At 43.9% G+C, this 20,188-nt stretch overlaps 1 protein-coding gene across 5 annotated transcripts in view; it reads left to right on the top strand.

Moving 5' to 3' along the window:
- The first annotated feature begins 344 nt into the window (after positions 1 to 344).
- Positions 345 to 20,188, top strand: part of GARRE1 (granule associated Rac and RHOG effector 1) — a 59,452-nt gene continuing 39,608 nt past the window's right edge. Inside the window, exons 1-2 of one of the 5 annotated variants that reach the window (XM_059857794.1) lie at positions 358 to 433; positions 5,706 to 5,838. The gene's annotated coding sequence lies outside the window, so the exon portion shown is untranslated. Of the gene's footprint in view, positions 434 to 1,168; positions 1,314 to 5,705; positions 5,839 to 5,926; positions 6,127 to 20,188 lie in introns of those variants that run through there. The other 4 variants (XM_059857793.1, XM_059857795.1, XR_009488051.1 and 1 more) reach the window with 4 other exon arrangements.

The following is a 20,188-nucleotide window of genomic DNA, read 5'->3' on the forward strand; positions in this document are numbered from 1 at the left end:
AGACAGAACTTTGCAGGTGCTGCCGGCGATCTCCATCTCGGACGGCTCTCCCGAATCGGGACGCTGCATCTGACCCCAAAACCACAGAGTGAGACCCCTCATAATTTTAAGCTCATGTAAAATATTTCCCGATTAATTCATCCCCTTCTCCCTTTTTGTGCCGCCAGGCCGCCCCTCGGGCTCTTCGCCCCGCACCCGGGGCGGGTCCCGGGCGCTCCGCGCCCCCCGCCCGGACCCCGCGGCGCCGCCGCTGCCGTCCCCGCCCGCCCCCTCCGCTCCACCGCCCGCGGCCGGCGCCGCCCGCCCGCTCCCACCGCCCCTTCCCGCTGTCACTCGCGGCTCCGCCCGCCCCTCGCCGGCCCCTCCCCGGCCCCGGCGGAGCCGCCGCCGTTTCCGGAGCGCTCGGCGCGGGGCCCGGGGCTGTCGCGGGCAGGTGAGTGAGCGCCGCGCCGACCCCGCCGAGCCCCGCGGCCCGGCCCGGCCCCGCCCGAGCCCCGCAGCGCGGCCCGCGGGCCCGGCCGTGCGGGCACCGGGCTGGCAGCGCCCGCGGCACCGGGGGGACGCGGCGCGGAGGGCGGCAGCGCCCGGGGCAGCCCCCGGGCCGCTCGGGAGGCGCCGGCGGGGATGGGGCCGGGGGGAGCCCCGGCCGGGAGGGGGCGAGGCGGCGGTGCCCGGGACCGTGGCCGCGGTGCCCCGGCGGGGCCGGGCCGGGCCTGCCGCGGTGTCGGGGGCAGCCCGGGGCGGTGTCGGGGGCAGCCCGGGGCGGTGTCGGGGGCAGCCCGGGGCGGTGTCGGGGGCAGCCCGGGGCGGTGTCGGGGGCTGCGGCCGCCCCCCCGTGACCCGAGTGCGGGCAGCCCTGGCAGCGCGGCGGGGCCGGGACTGCGCCTGCGGGAATTCCTGCGCACCTTCCTGCTCCACGGTGACCCGGGGCGCCCGCCCGGCCCCCGGCACTGGGGCGGCCCCGCCGCGCGGCCTCTCCCGGGCGGCGCCGGCCGGAGCTCCCCGGGCAGCGCGGCAGCGGCGCCGCCCAAAGCCCGGCCGGGCTCGGGGCCCCCGGGCCGCTCCGCGCCCCCCGGGCCAGGCCTGCGAGCAGCGGCGTCCCCGGCCGCTGCAGGGGCTGCGTACAGATTGTTCACCTGATGCGAGCTGCGAGTGCCGCTTGTTGTTGCCGAGCCTTATGTTGTGTGCATACGGTAGCTGCCAGCAGAAGAGCATAACGCATTTTGGGCTGTAGCTTAAAACTTTACCAATGCTCCCTTGCTTCTTCCTGCTTCAGGGATTTTATTCATTTGAGTGGAGAGGAAAGGGTAGAGGTATGTATTTGTCGGGTGAATGTCGGCTTAGGAACTTGAAAGCAGTCAGAAGGTCTTATTTGTTTGTTTTATGTGAGGTTATTAACCCTGTTACAGGTATAAATTGGCCGTTATTATTATCATTACTGATTTTATAGAGGCACAGATGTCTGGGTGTTGTGAAGAGGGCCATACCTCAGTGGTGCGTAGCTGCAATAAACTTGGTGTTCCCGAGTGGCTCCTGCGGTGGCTTCGGAGGCACGTGCAGCTGGCACGGGGCTGAGCCTTGGCTCCCAAAATGGCACTGCATCTCGAACTGCCGCCTGCCTGTTGGACAATCTCTCCTCTACAGCTACTGGATTTTCAGGCTATTGTTGCTGGATGTTTCTGTTTCCTCAGCTCAGTGCTGTCGGCAAAGGGGTAGTGGTGCTCTTGAGGAACTGTATTTGTTTTCTGTGGGCACAGGCGGCTGAAGCTCCCCTTCCCTCACCTCCCTGAGGTATGTGGTATATGTTGTGTGGCTCCTGGCCACATGAAGGTTTTGGTGTGCAGCTCGTGGGATCAGCAGGGTTGGCCCATTTTGTTATGTGCACAGGTGCTGTTTGTGTATCATGGGTACCAACATGACTTTTGCACTTGTAGTGTTCTACCAGGCAATGTTTCTACAGAAGGTAAAGCTGGACCCTTCTGTAAAGAATGGTGAGTTTTCCACCGTCAAGACTTGCGGGAGGTTTCTCTTTCTTCCTGTATTTTCTGTTCTTTCCTTCCCAGCAGACCTTTCTAAGTATTTACTGTATGGTTGTGATGAAGGTGAGTTTCAGGTCAGTGTAGGTGTTCCTGGTGCTCGGAGGAGCCAGGCTGGAGCAGCTCAGAGCCACTGCTTTCTGTGCCTCTTGTGATGCTGCTTCCTTGGTCGGTGTAAGGCAGGAATGCTTCTGCTGGCCACTCTCACTCTGCATAGGGGTTGCTCGGGGTGGTTAGGAAACTGGAAACAATGTGGACGGGGACTATTTTTCTAGTTGAAAGTCTGTTCTGAGTCTCTGAAATTTGGCTAACAGGTAAATAATCCCTCATAAAATGTAATAAGGCAAATGTGTGCTACTGACGTGTAAAAGTGAAGTCTAGGTTTCTTCTGCTTCTTGGGCGTCAACTTGGGTTTGGTCACTGGCATCTTATTTTTCTGAGGGTGTGCTGTCTCCAGCCTGAGATCTTTATTCCCCACTTCTTCCCATTATTTATTATTTTTCTACACCCCTTCTGCCTCAGCATACAACTGGTGGCCAGTTTTTCTTTGCAGCAAAAGAATAGTATTTTTCTGTCCTAAGTAAGCTTTTCGTTAAGCCTGACACTGACAGTCATTTTAAGTGCTGCCACTTGCCTTACTCAAAGCAGGGTTATGTCAAGAGAAATTGTGCTGCTGCTGCTTTTGTTTGTGTGGTAGTACTGTAATAGGAAAAGACTTGTTCTTGGTACAATGAATGCTGGTACACCAGAAATCCTGCTAATGATAGTGATTAATGGGTGCTGCTCAAAATAGCTATCACTGCTGATATGACTAATTGTGCTGTATGAAAAGAGCTCCTTTATTCCCAGTAATCTCAAGGTGTTTCTAGAGTTTGAGAGAAGTGTCTGATCAGCGCAGACAGGTAACTGCACAGGGAGATGCAGAACCTGCTGGAGTGTGGCAGCTCTTGGGAGCTTGCTGCTGTGCTGCAGGACCAGTCAGGGCTGAGAATGAGTGTTTTCTTGTGGTGATTGTAGGTAGATAGAATATTATTACTGGAATTGGGTGTTAGCCAGTGCAACAACCTACATGTTGCAAACAATGCCAGGGTATTGTTAGTAGCTACAGAAGGGGTTTATGTTGTACATGAAAGATGACATTTCCAGCAGCATGGGTAACCTCATCACAGGGTGCTCTGCTGGGGCTGGCTCTGAGGGCAACTGCTGCTGCTGCACTTGACAAAAATCTGTGTTGCAATTACTCTGCTCCTCCTAGAGCTTGGTGATGTGTCTGGATGCCCTTTGGGCATCGAGTGATGGTGACAAGCTGCAGGCAATCCCATGCTTCTGGGCCATGCTGCATTCCAGGTTCTGTTTGGATTTTGTATGTGCTGGAAACTTAGTGGGGACTGTGGGTCTAAACCATAGGAGGTCCTGTGTCTTGATACCTGTAAAATCTGAAATTCTGGCTTGTTGGATGAAAAAATGTATTGAAAATTCAGTGGAACATGTTAAAGATGGGTTTCACACTCACTGAGAAGAAGCTTGAAGTTGTGTTTGTTGCCCCTCTGGCTTTGTGTTTCTTCTCTTCTGCTGTTCATGTACCTCAAGACAATTTTACATTAGGAGCTGTTTAGACATTTGTTCTTTCAGCCATTGAAGAAACCTTTAAGGTGTGTGTGGGTGAATAGGACACATTCCATTCACAAATTCTGCTTTGCAGGTTAATTGCCAGTTTGGTCTGATAGGATTGCAGTCTTGTAGTGTTCTGTGGATAAACTGGTTTAGTCCAGTCCTTGAATTTTGTCAAAATGGTGATTAAAACAAGGAGAGAAAAAAAGAATTTTAAAATGGAACTTCAGAATGATAATTTTGGTGGTAATGAGGTGTGTTTCACTTGGAAGAGCTCTGATGTGACTAGACAAATTGTTTTGAGAAGTGTGGTCTTGGAGTGTCAGTCTTGTCTTACCCTGCTGTAATTAATGAATTAGTCTATTGGTTACTTAAGATAAATTTTGGGGAATTGATCTGTGTGATTCTGTTAAGGTCTCAAGCTTTGCATGAGGCAAACCAACTTCCAGGGATTAAGGCTGGAGAGCTTTGGAGTAAAAGAAAAAGGAGTGAGTGTGTGTGAGAAAAAGCAGAATAGAGGGTTTAGAAATGCTGGTTGGGCTTTGAAGAATGCCAGGAAAGGGGAATGCCAAGGACCCCAGGTACAGCTGGGGGAGTTCTGGGATGTCTGTGAGTGTATGGGTGGGGCTGAGGTGGGAGTAGCTGAGGCTCTGTGAGCCTTTCAGGCCTCTTTGAGAGGCTGTGCAGCACGTCAGGCATTTTCCCAGCTGTGATACTGCATTCCATTGATGGCAAATTGGCTTCAGTCTGGTGATAACATACGGCAGCTTATCCAACTCCAGTTGGAAGTGTGATATTCTAGGACTTGGCTTTGAAGAACCGTTTGAACTAAGGAAATAAATATTCTTCCTTCTAAGGAAAGCCCTCATAGGAGAACACAATAGCACTGGCAGATAGAATTTTTGCTGTATTAGCTAAAAAGCAAACCAAAAACTTTAAAAAAAAATTTGCTGTAGAGTAACTGCCCGTGTTTTACTGTTAGGGTGATATTGACAAAATAATTCCTTAGGAAACATCTTTCCAATGCATCCCTAAGTTGTGACCAATTCCTGCTTATGTTTTTTGTAACCTTTTCTCCCTGAAATATCTGATGAGTATTTTCTAGTTTAGGCTGGCTAGATTTTCATTGTTCCTTCTTTGTGATCTTTTGTTGCTGGCTTTCCTAACAGTTTTCTGCTTTCTCGAGTGGTTGGGGGTTTGGGGTCAACAGGACTCTGTGGTTTATCAAGTCATATTACAGTGGGGTACTTGTCAGGCATTAACATCTTCTGGTAAGCATTTCTGTACAGCAGCATTGCAAAAGAGAGATTCTTTGGGAAATTTCAACAGGAGAATTCTTCCACCACGCTGTCGGTCACTCCTCATGTTGAGCTAATCTATTTTTGTTCTTTCCTGACACTACCTCTGTGCTGGTTAGAATGCTGTAAGGGAACATGTCAGCTGGCTGTTTAATAGCAGTGTTTTAGGTGTGACTCTTGTTTAGTTGTGCACTCAGAGTTGACATTTAAATGGTACTGTCCAATTATAGAAAATTCCTCGGGCTCTGTGTCGTGTACTCTGCAATCTGGGAGCAGAATAAATCTTCTCAACCTATACAGCTTCTGAATGTAAGAGCAAGTTTGTTTCCCTTGACAGAAATAATAATATTGAACTTAGTTTCTTTAATGCTTTATTTTAACACATTTTGGGAACTCTAAAGCAGAGTTGTAGAGGAGAGGGCAAGAGAAGAGCAGGAACAAGAGACTTCCTATTTTCCATTTCTCCACAGGCCTCTCTAGTGTGATTCATTCATGTGAGGGTTGTCTACCAGTGAAATTTATCTCTAATCCTGTCAGTAACTGAGTGGTTTTAGTTTCCCAAGTAGATTACCTGACTGTCATAAGTGGTATGTTTGTGAGTTTCTGGGTGGTGTTGGGAATTCCTCTGGATTTACTGGGGTAAAATTAGATCCTTTGAAGCATGTCCACATGATTTGTCTCATACCAGGATATTCAGGGCAATGGTACTCAGTATTTTTTAATGAAAGTTGAACTTCCTGCTCTTCTGTACATATTACAGAAGTTGGCTGTGTACCTGGGAACACTTTGAGTCCAAGCACAAGGACTTCCCTGGAGAAAGATAAAGCACCTGCATGTCTGCAGCTCACATTCCAGGAAAATCTGGAGATCTTTCCTAAGAGTCTAAGTACAAGGTAATATTTTTTGAAGTCCCTTAAAAATATTTGTAGCTGGTAATCTCATCCTGAAGAAGCCAGATATTCTTTTTATATAATCATGTAACAAAACTGCTGAAAAGCAGAGAGGGCTGTAGTGCCTAGGAAGGACACAGAGAGAAACACTCTTCTTCTTGGAAGACTCTTCTTGTGGCTGCATCCTCACAGCTGCAGTGACAGACTGGGGAATCACAGGGGAAGGATCACAGTGGTAAATGTAGTTCTGTGCCAGACTCCAAAAGATTTGAGGAACGTAACCTCTTTCTGGTGAGTATTTCAAAATGTTTCTCAGAATGTTATTTGCAAGTCTTGCACCAGATGGTATTGTATTATGTGGAAGGAGGAAGGATACAAGGAGGAAGAGGGTACCTAAAAATGCTTTTCTTCCAGTTCTGTGTGTTCTTCTTCAGGAGAACTTCAGTGTAGGGTGAGTTTGTAATCTGCAAATACTCAGAAGAAACCATGTTTGTCAAATGCAGGTAAAAATGAAGGCAGGTGTTCATCATTTGTTGGAGGCCCCTGTGTTTGTAAAAGAGTGAAAGATGCTGAGCAGAGAAGGTACTTGGTGGGAGGGGAGAGTAGCAATGCTGATTGTGTTGAGTGCTCTGCAGCTCTTGGTCCAAGCAGGAGTTAAGGCCAGGTGATGTGGAATAGCATTAACTAAAACTGTGTGAGGACATTGTTCCAGAATCCTGCCTCCTCAGTGCATGTTTCTGAGCTGCAGAATAAACTTTATTTAGCCTCTTACCAAACACATAGTTAGGTGTTTATTTGTGGTTTCTCAGCTGAGCAACACAACTTGCAATATTTAAATAATAAGGCAGTAAGATCAACCCTTTTTGCTATATGAGATGAGCATTTGCAAGCAAGTGATTCAATCAGAAACTTTATTATGATGATGAAAAACAGATCGTCTCCTAAATATGCATGTATTTTTTAGGAAAAATAAAAACCTTTAATTTACTAAAGAAACAAAAGAGAATGAAGAAACTTGGTAATGATCAGAATTTTATTTCACTGAGTTCATTGTGAGTGGTGCAGATGACACCAAGACTGTTGTTGGCAGGAGAGCAGAGGTGTGAGTAGGTACTTGGACATTCCTTATGGACAGAGAATAAACTGGGCATCCTTCAGTAACTCCTAGGGCAGTACAAATAAATTGTCCTTCCACCAGTGTGAATAGATCACATCTTCTGATAGAGACAGGGTTAAGGCTTTGGTAGTGTTACATTTGTTTTGGCTGTTTTTAAAGAGAAGTTGCTGAAATTTATGTATAGAAGAGCAGGGTAGGTCAACCAAAAATTACATTTCTTAAAGTAATGCAAGTGTATGTGAACTTCTCATTCTGTGGCTTATTTTTGTTTCATGCTGATGAAAATTGTCTGTAGTCTTGGAAAGAAATATTAGTTATTAAAACCAAACCCTGAAAAACAGAGCATGTTATAGCAACATTCTGCTTTTGGGAGCATGCTTGGTTCTGTATTAAAATGTTGGAGAAGTCCTTACTCAGAGGAGTCTTTCTGTCTGTCTTGTATTGCTTTCAGAAGGAGAATGAAAACATTTTTTTGAGCAATCCTATTAGATCTCATAATAAACTTCTTTGTGTAAACATTGCAATAATTTCCAGGGCAGCAGATTGTGATGTTGAATTCAGCACTTTGACCCCATTCCAGGCCCAAAGAGAAGCAAACCTTGTAAAGTTTAAGGCAGGTATTACAAAATAACTTTGATAATTTGCAAATTTTATATAAAAGTTGGCTATGAATTTAACACAGACTTGTTCATACCTTCTTCTCAGCAAAGATATTCTACAGATCCAGATTATCAGCACTAATTTAAATGTTGTCTTTCACATGAATGACTGTTTCAGTTTTAAGACCAAATGCTGGGTTGTGGGACATGTATGGTCTGGTTTGGCAGTCTCTGGTCAAGTGCACTTACAGCTTTTTCCATGTGGAAAAGTGGTACATCTGACCTGTGCTATTTTGAAGTAAATCTGTTGCTTGCTTTAGTGGTTAGCAAAGTTCCTTGACTGGTTAAGTGAATCCGTTGCTCTGCAGATGTTTCTGGATATGAAATCTGTTGAAAACCACTAATGATACATTTTTTGTTTTTGTATAGGAATGTTACATTTTTGTGGTGATGAATTGGTATGATAGATTAAATCTGTAGTTGACACACAAGCTTTAGGGAAATGTTTTTTTGGTGAAGTGCATTTTCTTCCTTTGAAGATGCAGCAGGAAAGGAGTTTGTTTGGGTTTTCTTTTTTTCTAATCTTAGTTTCTGGAATGGCTGGGTTGTAGGAGGTTTGACTGGGATTGTCTGATACAGTCAGACAAATGAATACCAGACCATGGCTTGCTCTGTACTTGTGCTGAACATGGGTTAGAAGATGAGAGCTCCTGTGTGTGTGCCCTCCTTTTCCATATTTCAGTGACCTTCAGGTGCCTGGCAGATGCCAGGAGCTGTCCCTCAGCTGCCAGGAGGTGCCAGGTGGGTGCTGTGTGTTTGGGTGCTTCTGCAGGGTGCTCTTGGCCAGGTGTGTTAGGTGAACTCCGTGGTGTGGGAACTGCTCTGGCTCAGGCTAGCAGAGGGCAGGGCTGAGGAGCTCCTCTGCCTTTAGAGGTACAGAGTCTAAGTTTGATTTGTTGTTCAACAGCTGCACAGTTGGTTGTTTGTGCAGTGCATTGACTGGAGGGGGGGTTGTGACAATTTGCAGTGATTTTTAAACTAAGCTTCTGAGGACATGTCTGTAGGTTGGCATGCTGCTGTTCTCAGGTTCCTCCATCCTTACTCTCTTATTCATGATTCCCTTGCACTTAGGGGGATTATTGATAGAAATGTCTGTCTAGATTCTCTTCCCTTGTGTTTCAGCATCTTTTGCTGTGTTTCACTTGAAAGGCCTTCATGGCCCTTAACTTTGTGCAGTGTGAGAGATGAAGAGTGCTGCTGGTTTTATATGACTTGGCTTTACATGACTTTATATGACATTTGGCTTAATGTTGTCATTTGTTCTTTTTCCTGAGACATTCACATTTTTATGGGCTTTTTTTCAGCTTCACATTGCAGCCAGTGAGTGCTTTCCCCTGTCTGATGTCATATGTTGGTACTGGTATTTTAAGTTCTGAAACAGGAGAAAATGACATATTTTAGTCAGCTGCTTTCTGCTAAAAAGTTGTATCTGTGTTTTGTTCTGAAATTGTTGTAGGACAGATGAAGCAGTTTCTTTCCAAAAACTCTTGTGCTTTCAGGGAGGTGATATAATGTGTCTTCTTTGCATATGCTGTTTGATATATTCTGGTCTGGAGCATGAGTTCTCTCTGCTGTGTTGATTGCATTTTGCTGCACATGAAATGAAAGACCAAGAAAAACAAGGCTAAGTATAGTTTACTAAATTTTCTACACTACATAATGATTTTCCTTTTCCTTTGGACTTAAAGCTTTGTAAGTGATCCAGTCTTCATAATTACAAGTGTTTCCAGGAAGGTGTGCTGTGTTTTGATTCAGGTGTTCAGTGTGTTGAAGAATAAATTATAATATGAATGGAGGGCATCTTGCATATTGGGTCTATGCTAAATATTTTTCTCTAAAATGAATTCTAATGTGAGCAAAGTTAAACTGGTATAATTTGGAGCAGTAGACTTTAGGCAAAATTGGAAGTAGCTGTGTGTGAATATTGATTATTGTGCTCAGTAGCATGTGAAAAACCTCATTGTGCCTCAAAGCACTGTTGCCTTAGTGGACTTTATTTAGCTGTTGCTAAGGATTTGTGTTGAGGATTTTTAAAATTTCTTCTTTTACATCACACCATTGGAGTATTTCAGTGGCTTTCCCTGGCCTTACACTGTCACAGGCAGGTGGTGTTTTGGCCAAAGGATGGTGGGTTTCTGTCTGAAACAGCCCAAACCTTGTGATCTCAGAGGACCCACTTCATATATTCTGAAAAAAAGCAGGGAATGGTAATTGCAGCTGCAGAATAACCCTCAGAGGAGGGAAACACTTGACAAATTGACTTACATGTGTCAGTGTGTGTCCTCAGGTGTAAGATGCCTTTGTCTTCACTGCTGGCTGTTCCATCCTCTTTGGTAAGAGCCAGCATTTACAGGACTAATAGTTCAAAAGTGATGCTTTGTAGATGGTGTGAAGGGAAGAACTGGTTCTTGTTTTCTCTAAAACTGCTGCTTCATGTCCTTCCTTCTGGAAGGTGCTGCCTCATCCTGGACTGGTGGTGAGCTGAAGGTTGTGTGGCAGTTACTTGAGCTTACTTGCACTTACACTGCAGTGCCTCTCCTTTTTATTTGCTTGTTCTCTTTTCTTTGTTCAAAATGTTGGGTTTTGTTAAATAGGAGAAGGCTGTGGTAAGAAACACAGCAAAGCAACTTCTCATAGTCATGAACTCAATAGGTAATTGAGACTATTCAATGTAAGTGTTTAGAACTACAAATATTAGGTAAAAACCTCTTTATGAATAACAAGCTTCTGTCTGTCACTTTTCACAAAAGCAGGTAGTGATAGGACAAGGGAGAATGGCCTTTGCTGAGGGAGAGTGGATTTAGATTAAATATCAGGAGGGAATGATCCCCTGTGGGGGTGCTGAGGCCCTGGCACAGGTGCCCAGAGAAGCTGTGGCTGCCCCACCCCTGGAAATGTCCAAGGCCAGGCTGGATGGGCCCTTGGAATAACCAGGGATAACTGGGATAGTGGAAGGTGTCCCCACCCACGGCAGGGGTGGGACCAGATGGGCTTTAAGGTTCTTCCAACCCAAAACATTCTGTGAATTCAGGATAGGATAAGTCAGATATTGACACTGGTGTATGGTGAAAACCTCCATGCCACAAGATTTTTTCATTGATGCTTTTTCTTGAGTAGTTATCTTCTAGGTGCTTACTAGTAGAGATTGCTGAATTTAACATTGAAGTGGTTTTTATCACTTTTAAATAAGTGTCAGTTTGGACTAATAAAAATTCATTGTTGTGACCAAAGTGTGGACAAAGAAATGACCCCTAAACATGTTTGTTTCAACTTCAGAGACAAAGAAATGCCAGCATAATCACCTAAAAAATATGAAAAGCAGTCCATGGAATAATTTTCTGTTCCAGACAGAGAATAAGACATTAGCTCTAAGAGGAGCTAAGGTTCCATTTTACAAGTGACTTTGCTGTTTAAAGTGATTTGCTGATAGGCATGGAGCAAGTCAGAAAGCAGCTGGATGCCTCACTAATAGCATTTGAGAGCCCTAAAATATAGTTTCATCTGAATTTTGAATATTGTTATATTGATATGCTGTTAAAAAACCCCATCAGTTTCATTGCCAGGCACAGAATCATCTTATTTTTTCATGCTGCTGAATCCAGTCACTCTCCTTTCCCCCTGTGCTTATTTTTGTTCTTACTTTTAGTTTTAATTTTTTTCCCCTGCTTTAAACTTTAATTGCCATGTAAAACTCTCCTGATTGTATGTGTTACATAGTGAGGATTGGAATGTTAGCTGAAAGATGGGGAGAGGAATCTGCCGTGCTGAAAATGCAAAAGATTTCCTGTTATTGTTACTCAGTTTGGTGTGAGTTAGTGTCCCTGGGGCAGCCAAAGCACTGCCCAAAGTCTCCTTGCTTCATGGACATGCACAAGTGGTAGCAGAGGATAAAACCCCTTGGTGTATGCAAGAATACTCTGATTGTGGTTAGTCCCAGTTCTGTCTTTAGAACACATTGTTCCTAATAAAATAAGTGCACATAGTGGTATGGCCTGCTCCAGCTGCAGAGTGTTACTGGATGCTTTGAAGGAAGGTAGTTATTTGATGGATTTCTAGACTTGAAATTTTGAGAAAATGTCTCATTGAAATTCAGCTCCCTCAGTGGGCAGAGCATGCATTGTGCAGCATGCACGTAGCAGGCATTGTTAGGTACATGCAGGAAATCCATAGTTTGTATTGCTGTGCATAAAAGCAAATCTATAAATACCTCATTGTGTGCTAAGGGTGCTTGTCTAATGCTGTGGGGTTTAAGCTGGCTGGAGTTAATCTGAAAGTAGGAAAAGAAATTGACAGTGGACGGTGTTGTTGAATTGCAAGTAGAAAAAGCAGGATAATGTTTTAGAGTTCAAACTTTGCAGGAAACTCCAGACTTCATGTTGTAAATAGAAATGCAGAAAATAAATGTGGCATCCCTGTGTTTATGCATTATAGTGTTCCCTGAGAGGTTTCTACAGATACATAGGGTGGACTTACATAAAATAGAGATTTTGTAATTGCCTAACAGAATAGTTCTGAAAGCAGAGAAGAATCCTTACAGAGCTGTAGAAGGAAGGAGTATTGGTGCAGTAGGAGCACAGCTCCCTCTTTTTTCCCATCTGGCACTGTGGGGCACAGGAGTGGATGGAAATCCTCCTGCAGAAGCATTTGCTGCTTTGTTTGGTTGTGCTGCAGCCATTGGCACTTTCTGCTGCCATTCAGGGGCACAGGACACACAGGTTCAGGTGCTTATAAGAGCCTGCCTAATGGGGAAAAATGTGGAAGAAGGGGCATTATCATTAAATAGAGAATGTGATAAAGAACTGCAGTGGAAGTTGGAGCCTTAGATGTCAAGGTCCAGCAGCAGGGCTCTTCCCAACCTCTCATTGTTCCCTGGGCTCTGTTACTTTGCTCCTTATCTTAAAAGCAGATGGAAGGAGAAATTTTTTCCTAAATGATAATTTCACTTACCTTCTCCAGAGCCATTGTGGAAGTTGTTGTTTCCATAATATTGATTATGAAGAGCGTGGGCATTGACTTCTGTCCAAACTGAGCCTGCCTGAGCCATAAGTGCTGTGTGGTGGTTCCACTGGGGCTGGAGGGATTTGGAAGCAGTGAGTGTGTGGGAAGGTCTTAGCTGAGATCTGTGCTCAGCTAGAAGATTCCTGCTGTGGTTCTTGAGGGGGTGGATCTGCAGTGTCCTCCCAGCAGGCTCCCTGGCAGGGAAGCTGTGAGCTCAGCCAGGTGTGCCAGGAGTTTGTGGCAGGTAGCAGAGTCACAAGGCACAGTGGCTAATTCAGTGTTTACTAGATCATGTTGGTGTCCTTGTAGATCTTACTTGCTAGTTTAAATGGAGGTGTTAAATTAATTTTTAAGGGTTAGTTTAATGACTGTTGTTAAGAATCAAAGAAAACCATCAGGCACTGGCTGCTCAGTGTCCCTTTCACCCTGCTCCAGCATGGGCAGCAGTGATAGCAGCATTGCTGCCAGCCCCTGCTGCCTCACACTGCTCCAGTGCTCCAAGGCAAAGGCTGATTTTTCAAAGAATAGTTCTCAGGTTTTCTTTCAGAAATTAAAAAAAAAATTGCTAAATTTTCAGTGAGCTTCAATGCTTTTCATGTGCTCATTAGTGTTTGAATGTTTCCTCTAAAGGATTGTGTATTGGAAGGGTTGTTTTGACTTAGTTGATGTGCATTGCATGCTCTATTGGAAATGAAGGCACAGATCAGCATGCAGCTCCAGCCTGCATCAGGGACTGTGCTCCAGGAGCCCTTTCCCTATGAAGTAATGATTTTAAAATGGTGTCACGTATGGATTCACTCTGGTACAACTTGGGTTTCATCCTTTATGACTAATGAGGAATATTCTTAGCATAACTAAAACCACCTATGCTGTGTTCCCACAAGTTTGTGAAAGATGGGAGTGGAAACAGTGCTGAAAAATTAAAGACTTTACTGCTGTCCTTGATGAAGACTTAGATTTGCTTCAGTACCTTTCATAGTAAAGGCAGAGACTGTGGGAAAATTAACTTATATTTACATTGACAAGCAATATTATATTAGTTCTTTAAATGATGCATTTTATAACTCTGGTGTCCATAAAATGCTGAATTAATTCAGTATTTTGAAGTAGCTGGACAGTGCTGTTGTGATACTCTTTTTCCATTTGACTAACAGTATCCTTTTGAAAACATATTTTCACATATTTTCCTAGTGGCATGATAAATTTTTGTGGCTGTCATTCATTGACATGAGAATGTCAGTGAGGTTTTTTAAGATGCTTTGAGTCCTCATTTTGAGGTGTGGTAAAGAAGTTTTCAAATGTTGACCCTTAAGACTCAGTGAAGTTACCATTCAGAATATGGCTTTATAACATCATGTTTTTGCTGAGGGATAAGGCAGTCCTGCCTTGTGTTTCTTTATGTTGACAGTGTAATTTTATCTATTTTTTTTTTAAGAAAGAAAGTATTATTATCCTCCAGGAGTCCCCTAGGAATGAATCTCATGGGCTGCTCCTGTCATTGATAACTTTTGTTTCATGATACCCAGTGGTGGATGAATATGTTAATGAGGTGACTCTTGGCTTCACAGTTTCTCTGTTGTTTTTCAGTCCATTCCAAAATCCAGCTCTGCTACCTTAAGAAGTTCTCACACTTGATTTTCTCTAGTCTGGTATGTGTTCACTTATCTACTTCTATTCTTAATTGCTGGAGGCAGTCCTCCCACTTACACTGTTGGATTTGTGTGGAGCTGGTAAGAAATTCAAATGGTGCCCTGCTGAGAATAGGATGGAAGCTGAAGGAGTGGGAGAGAGGAGCAGAACAAACTGATGGTATTTACTAGAACTGCCTGTGCAAAATGGTGTGAAACAACCCATACTGATTGTCAAGCACATTGATAAGGTATATATGTAAAAAAATTAACATGTGTCATAGCAACTAATGTCATGGTTCAAGGATCATTCCTCTTCCTTAATTTTGCTTCTGTGCTCAGGCTGTCCTGTAACTGTTCATGTCTGAAATACAATTTGGAAAGTAATTTTGAGAAGTGCTGGTGGCAATTTCTTTGCTGTTAGCATCCTAGGCTGGCTAATTCTCTGATTAATCAAGTCATATCAGTATAGCTGGCCTTGTTGTGAAAAACCTGCTGCTATCTTGGTGTGTTAGAAGTGTTTTGGGGTGTGGGTCCATGGGAGTTCCCTTTCCCCCCAGTGTCAGTGAGGGTGCTCCCCAAGGGGCAGGGAGCAGGTGGGGTGAGCACAGCCCTGGCTGGGCAGTGCCCAGCTCCCCTCACTCCTGGGGTGCTTCCTGGGGCTGGAATCCTCCCTTTGGGGTAGGCAGAGGCTGGTGCAAACCCAGCCCTGCTTGTACCTCTTGGCAGCTCCTGGCCATGTCAGGCTGCAACCTCCAGGCCTGGGATGTGTCCTGGAAACTTCTTGTTTTTCAGCACTTCAGAGACAGAGGAACCTTTTTTCATTCCTCTGGGAGCTGTTCTGTATCAAAGTGCTTTTGTGGGAGAATTTGTTCATAGAAAAACATTTGCCCTAGCAACTGTACAGATTGAGTAGAATTGGTAAAAATAGGAAAGAGGGTTATGGATAGTGATGATTAATTAAAAGAGGAGATCTTGAGCACTGCCATTGTGGCCTAGATGGGTGTCTGGTCCAGCAGGGCACTTTTAATTGCCTTTGTTTAACAGAAGTTACAGAATCAATGGCAAACAAACAACATATTTTGTCATTGCAAAAACCCAAACAAGTTTAAGCAAAGTTCTCATAAGTAGATGGTGTCAGATGAGATTTTGTAACAAACCCCTGTAATTTGTAAGACTTTACCCTAATGTCCATAGATAGTCTCTCAAGTATGAATAATTGCTGGAAGTTAATGCTCTGCATTGCAGACTGCCCTGAAGTGCAGATCTGTTGTATTTTAAGGTCTTTAGATAAACCTTCCAACAAATTAAGCTGTTTCTTTGCAGTGGAGTACTGACAGCAGTGTTTAATATCTTTACCAGAGAAAGCTTTAAACCTATATTGTATAAATACATTGTTTCTAATGCTCTTAAAAGCAATGTTAAATTGTCCTCAACAAGAAACATATGGCTATAAATTCTGACATACTCCATGCTCTGTCCTGACTGTCGGAAGCAGAGTGTGCGATGTGGAGGATATTTAATTTAAAAAATTGGGATAAGGGTCGTGAATTGTATGCTAGAAATAGAAAATAAGATTAGAGGTTATGTTTCAGGCGTGGAGCTGTCTCTGGGGGGGGAACAGAACAAGGTTACTTCAAGGTTTGGAGCCTGGCTGGGGGATGGGAGAAGGGAGGAAATCCAGCAGTGGCTAAAAATGGTGCCTGGGGGAGTTTGTAGTAATACACACAATAGGAGTTGCCTGATGCTGAGCCTTGTGCATTGTAGCCTTCTCCTTGCTGGTGCCAGATTAGTCATGGGCAGTGCTTGGTACCAGAGGGGGGGTCCTGGCAGCAGCACAGACTGTCCTGGTGCTGAAAAGGTCACTTTCTCTAAACCTGATACTGGGGAAATGTCTTTGGAAGGTGCCTGGCCAAATCCGTGGTAGATGCATCAGCTGGGATTGAGACATTGAGACACTTAAATGTATTTGGCATCTTTGCAATGTCTCGTGGCTGGCAGAACTTTCCTGTGTCACTGTTAGGGCAGCAGAAAAGCCCTTTGTCAATAAAAGCTGCTGGGAAGGAGAGTCAGCATGGCTTGAGTCACCTAAATATCATTTAATTGAAGCTTAGTCTTTCATGTTGCTAATAAATTTTAAGTAGAATTGATGCATCAGAAGATGCCACTTAAAATTTAAAATGTTTCTGTCCTATCTTAGTTTGTGAACAAAATCCAGCTCTTTTCAGGAGGATGGAGAGGTGCCCTAGCATGTATTTGGTTGGGTGTGGGCTTGGGATCTTCCACTTGGGTGTGGGCCACTGTTGGGACCTGGTGCTTCAGGGGGAACACACCTGAGGTTTCAGAAAGATTTAACAAATAATCAAAGTTTAAGTCTCCAGGTTTGCCTCTGGATGTTGTATTTCTACTGCATAGATCAATGCCATTGTGTTAATTTGTTTTATGGATTAAAACGTTACATTTGTTTCTCTTTCAAAATGCATTATACCAGCATAAATATCCCATTGTATCCTCTGCTGCACAAAAGAGTTCTTGCACAACCCAGTGCAGAAATATTTGGCACATAACCTGGTGACAAATCATGCCCATGATTGAGGGCTGAGTTGTTTATATAAAACTCGCAGTACTTTTCATTTCAGGACATGGTAAAGTGGTGGGACTGTGTTTTATATGTTGTAGATTAGGATTGATAATTACTGAACTGCTGATGATTTTATTGGGAAATATTTGAGAGTTCTTTGGTGAATAACTTTCAACCTAAGATCAAGGCAGTTTTTTTTAAGGGTAAAAATCCCATTCCATCAGTATTTCTGTGCACATCAGTGTGACTGCTGTGTGCCTTTCCCTGCTGTATAGTTACTGCAGAGCTCAGGGCTGGGAGGGAGGGGAGTGCCAGCAGAATTCTGTGTATGCATTTGTTAGCAAAGAGCTCCTGGGGGAAGTTATTTATACTCCTTGGTAGCATCTACACCAGATTTATTTTCCAAATGTGTAAATTTATTTGTATTGAAAGAGCTTAACTTTGTTTTTAAGAATGTTAACTCTGTTTTGAAGGAAGCAGCAAAACAATTGTTAAAATATTAAAATGCTTGCTTTTCTTAATAAGAGGAAAATAACTTTAATCAAGCTAGTCTTCATAGGAAAAGCATATAAAATGTAAACCCCAGGTAACAATTGCTTTTGAAGAGAGAAATTTCTTACAGCTTTCTCTGTGTAAGGAGTGGATGGAGGAGACCCAGAGCTGCTGCAGAGTTCCTCAGCATGCAGCTTTTGGATGCTGACCTGTGGCTTTTTTTGGCATTTACGTTGTGTGGATGAAAGGCACCAAATGATTGTGTGGACTGAAATAGCAGGTGGGATTACTGGAGCAGCTAATGGAGGGCCCTGGAATCTGGATCTCAGTGCTGGGAGCTGCTGCTGCTGTCCCTTGGCTGGGGCAGGGCAGAGGATCCCCTGTGCCCAGAGCTTGTGCCTGAACCAGCTGCCAACAGCACTTGCAGGAGGTTGAGCAGCTCTTAGGGGAAGGATTTTTTCAGTTGTGTGCTGTGTAAAGCAGGCAGAACAGCTGGATAAGCACTAAGCTCTGGGTGGTCTCACAGGGGGAAATGTTGCAGGTGGCAAGTTTGGGCTCTGTTTTTTCCTTTGAATTTGTATTAGAGATTTATTAACTGGGAGGGTGCTATATTTGATCTTATAACTAATCCTATTTTGGCCCCAGCTATGCAAGATGAGTTAGGGCTATTTTAAAAATTTCATCTATATTTAATTAAGCTTTAAAAATTCTGGCCTTTATGAGGAGGTGAATTCTGTGCCCAAGACACACAAGCAGCTTTTTTGATCAGAAAAAATGAGGAAAGGTTATGAAGTATGCATGCTACTGCTCCTACTTTGCTAATCTTTATGATCTCAAATTACTTTGTCACCACTGTTCCTTCATCAGCTACAGAGATTAGTTCTGCATGTGATGATATATTACAAACCCTAGATTTGTTAGAAATAAAGCATTTTGCCAGTACCAAAAGTCTCCTGTTACAGAAGTCCAGTTCAAGAATGATTTCTAGAATTAAAGTGAAAACCACTCAGCTACTACTATTTATGGAATTGCTATTTGCAGTAGTATTATGCTTTTATAGTATTGTGTACACACGAATGTTTGGTTTTGTTATGGGGAGGGAGACTGTAATTCACACTGGATTGCTCTGGTTTATTCATATCCTGTGACAGTGAATCAGATACTGCTGTCTATATACAGACTGAATTGCCAGCCAGCTTTGGGCCCAAATATGGTAAACATAATTATGTTCATTTGCTGTAAAAATACATTCTCCTTAGTTTAACATTTTCTTGATTACAGTTTTCTGGTAATTCCATAATTTTCAGCATGAGAGGGATATGAAAGGCGTAATCATCATGTCTCTCTCTTCAGTGTAGAATATAGTTTGTTTTCCTGGGCAGAACTCCAGCTGTTCAGTGATGAATTTACTGCTGCTCAAATACAGTGAGCCCATGAAGCATTTGGAAAGGCTGTTCCTGGGACAGGAGCTGTGCTCTGGAGACAGAATCTGTGCACAGACAGCAAAACCCCGTGGCTGCAAATGTCCCGTGGCACTGAGGGGATGTGCTGCTGCTGTCAGTTTTTCTGATATGGACTCCTGTTCCTTATTTTTGGAAATGAAATTAATATCATTTCAGAATGCCTAATACTTCCCAAGTAGGAGACTTCTAATGAATGAGCTGGGAGAGCATTAAGATTAAGCTCCTACTCTGTACTGAAGGGAATAAATGTTGGTAAATATTGGATTAGGTTTTAATTTCAGTCACAAAGGAGTGTTTATAGTAATAGTTATTAAATGAAAAAGAGGATGGTTCCCTCATGCTAGGTAGTACATGCTGGTATGCCACTTCATTTATACAAGGGGGTTAGGATTAGTGCATTTAATCTGGCTAAGAAGGTGCATTTGTAGGGTTTTTTCATTGCTTTGATGCAGTCTGGTATCAAGAATGTTGTAGATGAATTCTGTGGCAAGTGTTGAGAATTCAGGAGCAGCAGAGTAATTTGGGTGAGGAAAGATTGTTGGTGTTGAGTTACTCCAAATGTTTTGAAAGCTTTCATCATCCTTGCTGCAAACAGGCAAAAAAAATCACATACAGGCTTTACAGGATTTGCTGTGCATAATCTGTCTCATGTTTCTAGTACTCAGAACTTCCTTCTGCATAGAAGAGCTTTAAATGTGTGGATGATCTATAATTTTCTCTGCCTTGAAATACTACTTCTATCTAAAAAAAATACAAACTTTTATCTGAGTTTGGCTTTTTTAAAGTTGTATAGCATCACAAACTCTTAAGGCAGTTTGGCTTAGGGATGTTTATTTCAATGGGAAAATTCAGATGTGTGTGTGCTGGGAAGTGCAAGTCCTGGGGCATTTCTGAAATGTGGGATCTGTGTTTGCAGGAGCAGCAGAAGGGCTGCAAGTCTGAGAGGGAACAGCTGAGCTGGGGTGAGGAAATGTTTCTGTTTGCAGAGGAGTTGTAAACAGTGTGTCCTTGTGGCACTTCTGTCGTTGGGACTGTTCACTGCCTTCAGTGCCTGCTGGGGCTGGAGAGAGTGACAAAGTAAAAGTGGCTGATTCAGGCTCCAGAATGGATCCACCTCAACCTCCTTTATTTTATCCCTTGGAGGTTATGCATGGATTTGTAGGGAAGGGCAAGAGCAGGGTGAATTTGTGGGCAATACTGATTTGAAACTGTCCTCAACAGCTTGCTGCATCTGGGGTTTCCTGAGCCTGTGGTCAGACTGTTCAGTACCACAGGTGAGCCCCTCTGGCAGGGAGGTGGTGAGAGACCAGAGCTGCACACTAAGTTGGAAGTGTGGGTAAGCCATGGATTTGTGCAGTGGCATAAGTATGTGTCTGGCTCCTCCAACAGGGCTGTTCCCTTCCAGGTCCATTTTT

Source organism: Haemorhous mexicanus, chromosome 12 (assembly GCF_027477595.1).
Source record: "Haemorhous mexicanus isolate bHaeMex1 chromosome 12, bHaeMex1.pri, whole genome shotgun sequence".
Lineage (NCBI taxonomy): Eukaryota > Metazoa > Chordata > Aves > Passeriformes > Fringillidae > Haemorhous > Haemorhous mexicanus.